Below are 14,905 nucleotides of genomic sequence, written 5' to 3'. Positions count from 1 at the left end.
CCTCCACAGCGAGGTGGGGAAAGCCTTGAAGGTTCCTGCCCTGGCCAGCCTGGGCATGTGGCTGTGTGTTTCATCCTGCCTGGCATCCTGGTAGGTGCCAGCAGGAAAATGCATAAGGGCATTAAGCCAACTTCCTGAGAATATGGCACTGCTTCACCCTGCAGCCAACAACAGCGATCGCCTTCTGTGCAACAACGCCAGCTTTGCTTCTGCAGATATGTCCCTCACGTGGTCTGGGGTGCAGGACTTTGCCTCTGCAACCTGCTGGAATGGGTGTGCCAGCATAGCTGGAAGATACAGGATGGCTTAAGGCAGTGGAAACAATGGGAAAGAAGAAGGAAAAATCTTCTGAGGGGGAACATCTGTTCTCTTTACCATTAGCTACAAGTGGTACCTTTTTAATTATTGAGATACTGGAGCTGGCAGAGGTTGTGAATTGACTAGGTAATTATTTAGAAGAGCCCCAATTGCTGGCAAGGATTCTCATGTAGTAATTTTCTAACTGGATAGAGGGAGAAATAAACTCTTCAAGTATTTATTATTATTACCGCCTGTCAATTATGAAGATTTATTCATTCCTGCTGAGCTACCTTGAGACTTGGCTTTATCACTTCACTGCTGCTGCCACAACGCTATTATATATGTGAAAATGTGAAGGTGAGGCATGCTTTTTGAAGTTAGACACAATTCATCTTCCTGAGTTTTGACAGCTCCCCACCATGTACAAGATAACACTGTCTAACACACCGACCATGGCATTACAGCCTGCTTTTCTCAGGCTTGATTCAGCACAGATTCTTAGCTCACACACTGTAACATCTTTAAGCAAGTTGAAAGTGCAATGAGATCCAGTCTTAGTGTTTTCCACAGCTATCCAGACTGCTGTATAAAACACCCTGGTCCATTGGGCTCATGGGCTGCTGAGGTCATGTTTACACCCCTTGAAATTGGGATTTCAGTTGGTAAATTCCCCATCTTTCAAGTCAGGTCCTGAGTTTAGGACAGGCTGACCAAAATCTTTAGGAAATGTGGGGATATTGGTGTCTTATTCTGTGTAGCTCATTTAAGTCTGTTCATTGATGCAATAGAAGCTCAGCATAAAGCTATTGTTTTCTGGTCCAAGAAGGAAGTGGCTTATGATGTAATTTCCCTCAGGATTTGTGTCCTTTCCATTCCCCTTCCTTTTCCGTCCCTTTTCTTTCCTTTCCCTCCTTTTCCCTTTCCCTTTGCCTTAAAAAAAAAAAAAAAAAAAAAAAAAAAAAAAAGAGTAGCAGTCTTTCAGTCTTTTACGGTTTTGTTTGTTGAGTGAGGAGCAGATTTATGGAGCTAAGAGAATGGGAGCCCCCCTTGTTCAGACCTCAGCTGGAAAGGCTATGCCTCAGGAAAACCTTCCCCATCTCTTCCTTCCCGGTTCCCTGTCTGCCTGCACAGCTGCCTGTCACACTGCTTGCACTGCCCCCCAGGGTGCACGTTCTCTGGCAGGTAGGTGACTCCAAAATTTGCTTTCACAGGCTTTATTTTGGGAGCCATCTGAAAGTCATGGACTGTCTGTGAGGATTTGAAGCCCTGCTGCCTTGTGTGCTGCAGCCAGGATACAGAGGGTGCCAGCAGTGAGCCTCGAACAGGTGGGACCCCTTCCGTCCCACCCCAAATTGAGGGTCAAGGTCCTGAGCAGGGGACTTGCCATAAAAATGCTCTTTGCAGTCTCATCCCAAGCAACTGTGACAATTTGGGGCCATCTGCAGATTTGCCACCTCACTGCTCACCTCTTTTCCAGATCATTAAGGCATGTGTTAAACACCACCGGCCTTAGGAACAAATTTGCCAGTCACTCCCACAGCTAGCTGGGAAAATGATCCCAGCTCCTTATTTTCAGCCTCCATGTCTGTTTTTGCTGTGCTTTCCCCTGCGTGATGGGGCAATTTCCCAGTCACGGTTATGCAAGGTGTGTTAGTCAGGATCCCTCACATCCTATGCACAATCACAGCTGGAATTTCTACATGAGCCTTTGGGGAAGAGCAGGTGCTGCTGCTGTGCTTGCCAGCTTCCCAGCTGTGCTGCAAGGTCTTTGCTGTCTGTGTCAAGGTTGTGCCATGCAACTCTTCCAGAGGCATGGGAGAGGCATTTGGGGAAGTTTCTTCTAATGCTGCTGGTCCGCTCTGTGGCTTTTTGCAGGAAGCTGTGCTCCACCTGCAACCTGGGATAGGCAGAACCTGGAAAGAAAAATATAAACAGCAAAACCAGACTTACTGCCAGGCTGGGCAATTAGTTTTATTTATACAAACATGCCTCCCTATTATAGTTTTTGATTCCCTGGCACATGTTCATTTTTCTTCCTCCTCTCTTCTTCTCAGAACATTGTGGGGCCAAGAGTTTCCCAGCCTTTTCTTCTGGCTGGTCACCAGCCTTGCTGCTGGGTCAGCACAAGCACACTGCCCTCATACAGCAGCCCCAGGGGGCAGATGTGCCATGGGGGTGTGCACTCTGCACCCCATGCTTCCCCCTGCCTGCCAGTTTTGGGGAGCTGCTCCTAAGCTCACTGTAAGGGACAGGTAGCTCATTAAACTGCTTGATGTGCTCTACAGCATTCCCACTTGGCAAGGTCATCACTGCCACCTCGAGCCATTCCTCCCACCTGAGGGAGAGGTGGGGGGGAGCCTGTTGGGAAACCTTCCTGTATGCTAAACCATGCTTGCTGAAAATACACCACGGGATAGAGCCCTGAGGAGGCAAAACAGCCCGGAGCCGGTCTCAGATTATATCTTCCCTTTAAAATGAACCATTTTAAAGAGAGGCCCACAACCCCAGTCAGATGGTTTGTACCTTAACACATGAGACGGATGGCAAGTACATCCTTTACTGCCTTCCCTGGTTGCCAGTGCAGAGACCTGTCAGCTCCATGGTTGGCTGGGGCATCATCCCAGATCTCAGCCATGAGCCTGGACATGGGCAAAGCACAATCATTTCTTTCCAGCATCCAGCCACTCAGAGGAGCCAGCATCAGAGGGGACAGGCAGCAAGAAAAACCATCACCAGCTCCAGGATCTCTTGGGGTGGTGGGGAGTGCAGAGCCCTGGCTGCAGGTCTCTCCCAGATGGGGGATGTTTGCAGCCCAGGGGTGTCAAGGTTCGGAGGATTCTCCAGCCCAGCTGGGCTGCATTTTTTTTGGATGCACCGAATGGAAAATACTAGCCTGTAGACAAAACAGACGCTGTGAGGAGGAGCACGGGGTGGTATGCCCGCTGCAGGAGCCAGGGCTGGAGCAGCAAGCTCCCCACATGGCCAAGCTATTTCAGCTATGGGCTGCTGGGGAGCGAGGCTGGAATATTGCCATCCTCAACCATCCTCAACCATCCCATGCTGGGAATAGCTTTCACTGATGCAAGTTACCCGGGCATCCTCCATGGAAAAGTTTTTTTTCAAGAGGGTGAAAAGTCCTCTTTGCCTTCCCACGGCCTGCTAAGGATGTTGGGGAAGGGTTCAGTGTTCATCTGCCAGTGTCTCCAGAAATAATGGGGAGCTATCCCAGCAGCTGGCCTTTGAGTCTAAAAATGTTTCTCTTCTATAACAAACATCCCACTTGTCTTTGGCAGGTAGTAACCATGAAGCAGGAGGTCTAACACACAAGCAGGACAGGGCTCATCTCTTGTGATAAATATAGAGCTGGAACCCGCATCACATTGGAGGTGACAACCTAGAGCAGCCCCACAGACACACATAGGGGAAAATCCCCACTCTGGACACGCACCTCAGGTAAATTTTCCACAGTGTTTTTTGTCTCCTATTTTAAATAAATCCAGAATTCATTAATTCAGAGCCTCTCTTTTTCTGTACCATCTGCTTGTGGGCCAGCATAGCTGAGAGTACCTGGAGTCAGCTCTCCTGCCACCTGCTCCCGCTGGGTTTTCCTCCTCTAGCAAAGCTTTAACCTTTGGTTTGCAACCTGCTCAAATGTGGTTCATTGTTAATTGGCTGGAAAAGCGAGGCCACTGCAATGAACTTCTGGAGCTCCTCCCTTCCACTTGTCTCCTTGCGTGACCCTGCCTGGTCAAGCAGGACAGGCAAAGCATGTCTCTGAGCTCAGCCAAGGAGGATTGCAAAGGAGGACCACACTGCATGGCATCCTGCAGCTCCTGTGTTCAATGTCCTCTGCAAATCCCCATCTGGATGCCAGAACTGATGGAGGGTCCTCAGGTGTACTGAGGGTCCTGATTTAGGGACAGCCTTGTTGTTACCTTGCAGGGCAGCACAGGCTTCCCAATGCTCTGGTTTTACCAAGCTAGGCTCTGTCTTACTCCCTTGCTGGCCTGCCCATCTTCAGTCCAAAAGAGACCATCACCATAATCTGTTTTTATCTTCAGCTGTAAATCTTCACCCAGTGATTTCTGCACTGAGATCACGAGCGCTGACAGAGGTAGCACCTGGCTTTTCAGAGGTCCAGACCTGATTTAAAGACTTTGAACACCATTACAAAATTCTTTGGAATCTCTTCAAAAGGCCATTAATACTCCCTGTGACTTGTTCAGATGGAAAACACAGCTTTTTGTCCACCCATCCTGACACAGGGCATGGCAGGCTGCATGCATGGCCCTGGTGGATACACACCAGCCCCCATGAGAGGCTGCACACCTCCAACACAGCACTAGTGTGGAACATAAAGGAAACAGCAACCTCCACCCCTCAAAGATGGGATCAGGATGTTTCCATCCTGGTCCTTTTGGGAAGGGGGAAAGCAGCAGCTCACCTTGTGAAATCACAGCCCAAGCCTGACCAGAAAAATGTGCAAAGTCAAGTCCTTAACCAACTGCCAGTAATGCTGGCAAAACATGCAGCTCCTGACATCCCCCTCCTGGAGTCACCCCAGGCTCAAGCAGATTTTTGCCCACAAGTGGGCATTTCCAGGGAAGCTGGTGGGGCTGCCAGGCAGGTACTTGTGGTACAGTGCTCCAAGGCTCCCTCTCCTCACCTGGGGCCAAGTTCCTGCAACGTGGGGTGCCTGCACAGCCAGCACCCCTGCTGCTGGTGCCACAGCCCTGCTGGGGGACCAGGGGCTGGGGCAAACCCTCCACAGCTCTCCAGGAAGCACTGGCCATCCAAAACAAACTTAAAATCCAAACATTCCAGCTGGCCTTCTTTTAGTAGTCCTGGAGAGAACTTTTGGGTACAAAAAACAATCCCAAAGATCTAAAAATAACTCTGGACTTCTTCAACAGGGCAGTAGTATTTTGAGATATGTAGAATGTTATCGAGCACTGAGAACTCCTACTAAAACTGAGGAGGAGATGAAAACCCCTTAATTCCTTTTTTCTTGTCACCTGAGCTGACCTTCAGGCCTGGGAGTGCTTTTATTCCAGCACATTCCAGGACTCAGGCGGTGGCCTCGTGCTTCACATCCTGCTTGACTGGGACAAGGACATGCATTTGTCATTGATGTTCTCTGCTCCTTCTGCGTCAGAGAGCTCTGCTTTGTTTCTCTTCCCAAGACTAGCCAGGGAATACACAAGTAATGTTTAAACAAGCAATGGACATATTATTTTATTGAAATTATAAAAAAAATAGATTAAAGGACTCATTTGTTTTATAAACCTGAAGGTTCTGGCTTAGGCCCTCTGACAGCATCCCTTCAGCACAAAGCAAACCTAGAAGAAACATGACAACAAGATATATTAGCAGCTTGAACACTCAGCTCAGTTTAAAGCTGTGTGTTATTGCAGGTCTAAAATGTTATTTTTGTTGGATATACAAAACGTCTTCTTACAGATTTACTTCTTCACTCCTCTCAAGCTTGTCTCCAACAGCAGATTTTTGTGCTTTGTTTCTGGAGTCCAGAGCTCACTCATCCCACCAGGGCTGATATTGCCATGCTTTGCTCAGCTGAGTGCAACCAATGTTTTTGCCAGTTGCCTGCTGCTGCTCCAACCCTATTTCAAATGCCCATTTCAGGAAGAGAAACCTGCTTGCCTGGGCTGCAGCAAAAAGAAAAGGCTCTTCTGAACTGGGGGAATGAATAACTATCCCTTCTTTTATGCTAGTAACTTTAAAAGGCATTAAAATAGAAGGCTTTCAGGGCAGAAAAATCCCCATCACCAGGCTACAGATGCTGCAGGAGGTTTTTTCATTATGAGAAAAGGATGTCTGGAAACAGATATTCCTTTTAATGAATACTCCAGTCGCTATCTTGAAAAAAATCGGGTCTGTCACCTGCTCTGCTCACCTGTGAATGTGCATTGCCTCCGAATTCAGAGTTTCTTAGATCATTATATTGTCTACAATGGGGTTGCTGCCTGCAGAGAGCTGCGGATCCCTGACCCCTGCACACACACACACACACACACACACACACACACACACTCACTCTGTCTCTTTCTCTCTCTCTCTCTCCCTCTCATGACAACTATCTTTATGGCCACAAAATCCCATGAAAACAGATGGTGCTGTAGTAAAACTATGATAAACAGAGTGATTTACATACACAGGCAACTCCAGCTCTCATTAAGAATAAATTAAGTAAAGAGACCCAAGATGCAAGCAGCTTACCAGCTCCAGGCACTCCCAGCACTGCTGATGCCTGAGTCTGGGATGCCTCAGTCCCAGATAATGCTGAAGCCTGGGAACTCCAGACTTGCATTTCATGTCTAATTTGAGATGGAGTGTGCGTCCAGAGCTTCAGTCCGAGCCCACCTCCAACAGAAACCAAAGGAAAATATGCTTTACTTAGATGTTAAGATTTTAAAGTTGAAGCTGCACCCTGTGGTGCAGGTGTTCCCCCCTTCAAGGCTGGAGCCCAGCACCTCTTGGCATGCTTCAAGCACAGCTGCCTTGCCAGGAGCCCCCAAGCCTCCCATGTGCTCAATGAAGTTGGTAAGGACAAATCTATCCCCTTTCACCTCCCCTTTGGCCATGGCCTCTGTGCAGGGCTAGCCTAGTTATCCAGAATGGGTTGGCCAGTGATGAGCCCAGCATTCCCAGTCCCCTCCCAGGGGAGGCTCCAAGGGTCTGAGTCAAGGACAAGCGTCCTTCATCCTGTGGGGATGGTGCAACCACACAGGAGCATACCCAAGCCCCTGCCCTGCGGACTGCGGAGGGAGGAATAAGCATTCTTTGGGCCTCCCTTGCTTGCTGGGAGTGTGCATGGCCCCTCCAGCAGCTCCCACTGCCCCTGGTTCTGCCAGCCTGGACATGGAGCAGACATCCAAGCCCTGGGCAAGGGCTATGCAGTGCTCACCTTTACCTTTGCAGAGGGATTTTGAGATGGTGGGCTCAGCTAGCCCTTGGCCAGACACAGCTGCTGTACCTGGAAAGATTAAGGGTAAAGCCCAGAGATTCACTGGTCTGTCTCTGCTCCTCAGGGCTCCCCAAGGACTTGCCAAGCCTCTCCTTGTGACCCCTTATGTATCCTGAGGGACTTGCTTTGTGAGAAAGAGGGGGAGGAAGGATGAAAATCCAAAATGAAGCACAATTAAAGCCACTGGGAATCAGATGAGCCAGCTGGTCCCCAGGCAAGCACCCTCAGGGACCTCCCCCAGGGAGCAGGCTCCAGGGGCTCTTGCAGGAAAGTCTCTGGGTAGCCTCTTCCCACACAGTACAGCCTGCCTTGCCTTGGCTTTCCTAACGCTTTAATTTTCAGGATTTTCACCTGTGTGGTTCAGTTTTTGTTCACAGTGTGTTCCCATATGGTTTAATTTGCACCTCTAAAATTAAAACAAGTTTCCTTGCTGTTAGGGGGCAGCAGGTATGAACACCAAGCCACAAAATTTTCTATTTTTCTGTCCCAATGAGCTCAGTCAAGCTCAGGGCTCCTTGTAGCCCTGGTGTTCTTTAGCCCACAGCTACAGGAATGGGGGAGCTGTGGCAATGCCAGAAAATCTTCATGAAAGATTTTTTATGTGTCATCAAGCTGCACAATTAAATGGCATCGAAAGGTGCCAGATGAGGAACTCTGAAATTTGCATTTAATTTGGTGTGTGGTTGGGTTTTTTGAAATCCACCATTAATCACTCATGATACTTATGCTCATGATACTTAAAAGGAGTAAAATATTTCTTTGCAAAACTGAGGCTACTGTACTCTTGAAGTGGGGGGAAAAAGGGCAAGAGCAAGTCAGGAGCCCTGTGACAAATGTGTGCAGCATATTCTGGAATATCATTGGAAGGCTGCAGCCTCCATGTGCAGCATGGATAGGGTTATACTCAGAGCTCCCTGAAGTGTAGCTCAGGGGAGACCTTCCCTGCTGGGCTGGTGGGCTGGGTGCTCTGGGTTCCTTCAGCTCCTGCCCTTTCGATGTCTAATTCCAAGAGGAAAAGCTGGGCGAGGTGATTCACTGGGCAGGAATGTCACTACAAGACATCAGGCTGCAAGGAGAGAAAGCAGACATCCTGAGCAGCCAGCCCCTGCCCAGCAGCCAGACATGTCCAGGGAGGGCATGAGGAAAGCACAGGCATACAATGGATCTGTCCCACGGAAATCCCATCCAGTGGCTCATGGATATCTCCTGCTCGAGATGATATCCTTAATTTCAGTGGCCCTTGAAGGATTTTAGTAACTGAAATTTGTAAAGCTGCTTTCTGACCTTTGACAAATCTCTCAGCACCTATACCATCCTGTGCCAAAAGCTCAAATGGCAGTGAAATGCTGAAATACTGTTTCCTCCCGCTTCTTTTAAATGTGTGCTGCCTAATAAATTTACATTATGATTTCAAGCCTGGTGAGAAGGAATGGAAGTTTCTTTCTATTTCCCTTTCCTTAATGGACCTCCTGCATGCTCATCCTTGCCCTGCAGCCATCTCACTTCCAGTTTATCCAGCCCATCCTCCCACAGAAACTGTTCCTTATTTCTGTCTGCCTTTTTTCCCCCCAGCAGTGCAGCATTAGCCATGTTGATCTACCTGAGGCAATTCACAATTAATTAATCGAGGTACAAGAAGAAGACCCGAATCATTGGGATCATCTGTGTGAGGTCATCGTGTCATGCACAGCATTGTCTTTTACATGGAAAACTTCACCATTGTCCCTGGAAGCTCCAGACATGCTCCTGGCGTGACTGAGTGATGGCAGGGATCACTTGGTCCATCTTGGAAAGTAGCACAAGTGAAGAAGATACAGCAAGACTGCCTCAGTTTCTCAGTCTTTGTCCCAGAGTACCCAGAAAGCAAACACAGAGCCCACACTAGAGGGAAGCTCAGGAACAACCACTGAGGAAATAAATGTCTTACTTCACATCCTGAGCAAAGAATGCCTCTCTCAGGCAGATAAAACACGCTGGAGGGGGTGGTTGCATCTCTTCCCTCTCAGGAGGAGCAGAGGGAGAACTGTCCTCCTGGGCAACCCCTTCCTCTTTTGCCTTGCTGTTCCTGAGCTCATGAGCATCTTACAATTTTTTTAATTCTTACCTTTACCTCCTGCCTTTGAGAAGCTGCCCATCCACCCCCTGCTTGAGTGAGGAATGATATTTTACTATCATTAAACCAGGCAGGCTGGCAATATCCCATATGTTTTCATATCTGCCTAGCTTTAACTATGGACCAGCTGTGGGGCTGCATTGAGGACCAAACCCATTCTCAATGTATCCAATATCCCTCTGTGTCTGCCAAGGGATCAACCTTGCTCAGTTTTCTCTGCTGCAGGTTGTGTTCCAGGCCTGACAACGTCCCACCTCTCATGATTTCATGCCCTTTCTGGCTGTTCAGTTGATGGGGAACTGAACAAAACCAGTACAAAAGGAGGCTATGGCAAAATTTGCACTGACATTTGCTGGCATTATTCTTGTTTTCTGGCAACTTGAATGTGGAATGTGTCTGATATTTATCAGAGAAAAAAAAATGTCACATCCTTTCTCTTCCTCCTGATATACATAAAAAAAAAATAGAAAGGGGGTCTGGAAGCTTTTAAAAGCCTATGTTCTTCCACCAAAGACAGTCACAGATGCCTAAATGCTTAAGCACAGATGCACAGCATGCACCCCAAGGATATTACCCTTCAGGAGATCTTTCCTCATGCTGGATTACATCTAAATGATATAACGTGATTCTAGTCTTTGCAGCCTCACACTTGATGTTCTGGGAATTGCCTGGCCATGTTTCTACCACCATGGGCCTTTTACACCCCCACAGTCTCCCATGGGAAAATAACAAGAGTGGAGGGCTGCATATTCCCCTGTCCTTGGTCATTCCTGCCTGCTGGTGTTCTCCTGTAATGAAAAATATCACATCAGCAATACTTTTTGGGTGGAAAAACCCGCCCTGAACATTTGCCCCTTTGTCTGTTAGGTGTCTTTTCCCCTTTTTATCTCAATTTGTGTCCTATTGCATGGCACTTTGGTGGAAAGGCCTATGGACAGGACCAGTGCAAACCACAGCCATGGTTTCTGTGCTTGCAGATACGTGGATGTAAAGCTGTGAGCCTGCATGCTTTCAAGTGTAAATATGCATATATGCCAATCTGTGAGCTGATCAGAGTATTGCCCCGTGTATTTATCATTTATTATAATGCATGGCATTAAAAAGGATAGCACAGTAGATGTAATATATAATGCAAATGTCATATGCAAATAATTTACTTAGTGTCACGGCGAGAGCAACAGAAGACAAGGAATCTGACTCTCAGCAGGTCTGTGGGGTTTGCATTTCACATTACATCCTCACTCCATTTGCTGGGATGGCACGAGGAAAATAGCTGTCAGTAATACTTTGCGTGGCGGCGGATGCAACGTGCAGAGCTGCGAGCAGCCCGATGCAGTACGTTTTATTACCCAGATTAAGGATGGCAGGCAATTTACTTGCTAAAGGCCAACAGCAAATAATCTTTTCCCTGTGAAATGAATTTAGGCAGCTTGAGGTGGGGCCAGAAAGCAATTAAGTATATTATTAAAGCAGGGCAGGAGATTGTAATCATACGTATGTATATTACGTACTTACATATAAAGAAAGGCAAAAAAGTCTGCAGCCACCTTTGGAACCAATATATTCAAGTTTGAAATGCAATAAGGCTGGAAATTAAGTGCTTATCTTCCTCTGTTAATGTGTAATCTTCCCCTTTAATCAGCTGCATTAATTATTCCATCACACTGGGTTTTTACATTTCTGAAAAGCAGAAAAGTTAATTTTGTTGTGGTTCATGGCTTTTGAGAATTACCTGGGGCAGAGCAGAGCAGGGATGAAGCCAGGCTGGCTGCTGCTGCCTCCCTGCCCATGCAGGCACCCTGCTAACAGGGTCCTCACCTCCCGCTCCGGGCTGAGCCCTCCTGCCCGCCGGGGCGGGGGGATCCCACAGCATCTGGTGACAGAGGGATACTCTGCTCTGGATGTTGGCTGTCGTCAAGGAGACAAAGTATCCAGATTATCAGGCCGAGCGATAATATGATAGACATCCAGACATGCAGCTTTCAAGAAAAAGTAATCAGAAATCTTCCACGGTAAGACAGGGATTTTGCCTCCCTTACTAAGAAGTCTCATTTATCCAGTACAAACAGAAAACAGGGTTTGCTTTTGGCTGTAACGAAGATGCAGACTGAGATGTGCTACTTACATACAGAATTTTAATAAATACACAATGGAAGGATATTTTTCCTCTATCATAAGGGCAACAGACACAAAAAAGGCTGATTAAGTAGGCTCCATTTATAACATCTGATTGCAAAAGGTAATTCCTGCCCTCTGAGGACATGGCAGTCACGGGCACAAACCACAAGCTGAGCAAAAGGTCATCAGGACTTGGGGCAAGGGGTACCACATCTCCTCCAGGGGTGCGCCTCAAAAATCTTCCAACTCCACTTCCACAGGGGCAGAGTGAGCGTGTTACCCTTTGGCAATGGAGGGTAAAACAGTGGTCTCCAAAGCATTATTTTCCCTCGTGGAATAGCTGAAGGCAGCTGATATCTGAAGGCAGATGTTGCTCTGCTGAGATCTCTTCACTGCTCTGAGACATCAGCACCTCCACTGAGCCCATATTGCTGCTGCTGTCGTGGGCAACACGGCGAGGCTGAGTGTCCACTGCCAGACACAGATGTATAAAACTGCTGCAGCACTAATTAAAGAGTGGATTTCTTTCTTCTGGGGCTGCAAAAAAATGGTGTTATAAACTGAGGTCAACACAGGAAAACCAAGTCACTCTCTTTAACTACCTCCCCTTTAGACAGAAAGATTGATGTTTCCCTACACTGAGCATACACCCCACATACTGATTTTGATAAAATTACAATTTTCTTTGTTTAAGCAAAGTGTGCTGATATTATTAAAACATCCCAGATCCATCATGTTATTGAAAACCTTTCAGTTAACCCAAAAGTCAGTTGAAAAGTGAATTTTAATTTCAGGACATATTTTCAAATTTGTCATTTACTTCGGGATTAGGAGTGGAATAAAATAAGGAAACTACAGGAACAGAAATTATCCTGGTAATTTTTACAATAACTGACATGGCTCTCACACTAACTGCTTCAGGGTTTTATTGCAGGACAGGGTTAAATTCAAAATCAGGAAGTGAGGCCAATATACAGGCCAGATAATGCAACAGCTGGCACAGTGCTCTAAGAACTAAAGGAGGTCACTAAAAATGATGCCAGCTTGCAGTGGTTTATATAAAATGTACTTTGTCAAACTAAACAGCTGCCTTTGATGAGATGATATATTTTGCTGAAAGCGATAAAACGCCTTGGACTTGGTACTGCGTGACATTGGCTTAGAAACCAGAATGACATGAAATCAATGTGTCAATACTAAATGAAATTAAGCAACTACAAGCTGCTTAATGTCCGTATCATAAAGTAAATTGTAAATAAGAATCACCTTGTGTGCATTGTGTGCAGGCCACTTTGGGGATCATGTATTTTGTGTCCCTTACAGCTAATATTTTTGATAACTACTTAGAAGAAAACTTAACCACCACTGATGATGTTGTGGGTGACACAGTCCTTGGGGGATAACAGCAATACCAAAGAAAGGATAGCACAGATCAGTATCACCTCAATCTGAGCAAAAATAACTCAGCTGAGCAGAGCCAAACATAAACCCATAAATCTGAGGGCCAGAAGATGTTGATGAGGCAGGTGACCCATGCCCACATCCATCTTATGAGCTGAGCTACTCCAGTAAGAGCCCTGATACAATTTAAAATTGCAGAAGATCCTGGCAGAGCCCCACAGGCATGTGCATCAGCTAGCCTTGACCATCTCAACATTTGGACGCCTCCTAAGTTCCTCCTCCTGTTTGTTGATTTGCCTGCTACTCTGTTAAAGGCACCCCCTAGTTGCCATGCTCTCTTTAGTCCTGGTTTTGAGGCTCATTTTGAGGCTCACTCCCTGCAGAGGTAGGACGGCAATTACATTCCACCTCGACTTGTGGCCTCCCAGCAGGCTTCCTGCATTCAGCCTTCCCCTCGGGGACAAGGGACACTGTCCCTTGCTTGGCTCATCCCTGGGGGCCTCTGGACTGCTGCTGACCTGGGATCTCTGGAGGACTTGCTTACAGGCTCAAAACATCTTTCTTTCAAACATGACAAATAAATCTTTGCCTTAATAGCCTCACATTTTGTGCCATCTTTTATGCCCTCTCAGGATGTTATATGCCACATAAAACATGAGAGGTCATTAAAGTTGAAGTGAGAAACTAATTAGCCCATATTTATGCTGAGAGATGCAAATAAATTATGTTATTCAAATACCAGGCATGACTTTTAAAATATTGGTTAATATTCTAGCAGAATCCTCAGGTTATAGAGATCACAGAAATGCTTAATTTACAACAAGCACCCAAATTTATGACTACATTGGGGTAACACCGACACCAGAGGAGAGATGACCCTAACACCATCTGCAGAGCTGCACTGAAGGCATTGCTACAGGGACTCTTACAGCTGCTGCCTCTCACAAGGGAAACAAAGACCTGTGGATGCTTCCCCATGAGCCCATCAGCTCTGGCCTCAGAGGCTACAAGGTGCTAACATACATTGCAACCAAAATATATATCCCCTATATCCTCAAGGGAACCAATTGCCAAAGCAGAGGAAGGATATTTTATCTGTTGTCCAGTAAAGGCTGAATGCCTGCTGCTTCCCTCTGTTTGCTGCTTTTATTGGGATCTCTGCTATGCTCAGCTCCTATTTTCATGAAACTTGTGGGAACTTAATATCTTCGTGCCTTTTGTTCCTCTGTCAGATTTGTCTGAGGGCAGCCAATGATTCCAGCATAATAGCAGGGAATGCAAAAGGAGCAAGCGATTGCATAGCTGTATTTCCTTACGAAGTAGGCTAAAAATAACAGTGACCTTTACAAGCTCTATTTTTCCATGGTTTGGATCAGAGTTGTGAAATTTGGCAGGTGCAAGAGACCTTTGGGGTGTGCCTTCTGCTGTTCCTGTGAAAATCTTTTCAAATTTGGGCTAGGTATAAGCCTTTGTAAAACAAGACCATATGTTAAGAATACGGTTCAGAGGCATGTAAGAACTTGAGCAATTCAGAGGAATTCCCCCATAAATTCACCCTCCCCAAGTCTCATGCTACTTTCCAACTCTGTGCCACTGTCTGGCTCTGGGGTCTCCACCTGGCTATCCCCAGGACTCAGGATGAATACTGGAGTGGGAAGCAGGGGCACAGTTTCTTCAGAACTCCGTGTTCTCACCCTGCTAACAAATACAGGTTAAAAGGATGCTCGGAGCAACCACGGGGACAAGGAGGGAAGGGATAAGGACATGGAGCAGATGGTGGATCAAGGTGGTCCTGAGTCACCACATGCTGCAAAAGACAGAGCCGGTGGACAACCTCTCAAACCCATTCCTGCTTGGAGAAGGAGAACTTGCCCCTGAGTGTGCTTTCAGACAAAAGCTGTGTATAAGCTGCATGCATTAATCTCTGGCATGCACGTATGTGAGTAAAGGATCCCCTCAGTTACGTGGTGTTGTCACACACACTGCCA

General features: G+C 46.9%; 1 long non-coding RNA gene across 1 annotated transcript; it reads left to right on the top strand.

Annotated features, from left to right (window-relative positions):
* The first annotated feature begins 1,285 nt into the window (after window positions 1-1,285).
* On the top strand, window positions 1,286-9,482 carry LOC140682638 (uncharacterized). The gene is made up of 3 exons (XR_012054593.1): window positions 1,286-1,486; window positions 3,598-3,753; window positions 8,858-9,482. It is a non-coding gene; the product is annotated as an uncharacterized lncRNA (long non-coding RNA).
* The last annotated feature ends 5,423 nt before the right edge of the window (window positions 9,483-14,905 follow it).

The sequence above is a fragment of the Taeniopygia guttata genome, chromosome 2 (assembly GCF_048771995.1).
Source record: "Taeniopygia guttata chromosome 2, bTaeGut7.mat, whole genome shotgun sequence".
In the NCBI taxonomy this organism is placed as follows: Eukaryota; Metazoa; Chordata; class Aves; order Passeriformes; family Estrildidae; genus Taeniopygia; species Taeniopygia guttata.
Note: the sequence above shows the minus strand (reverse complement) of the source record. Positions and strands in the feature narration are given on the sequence as shown.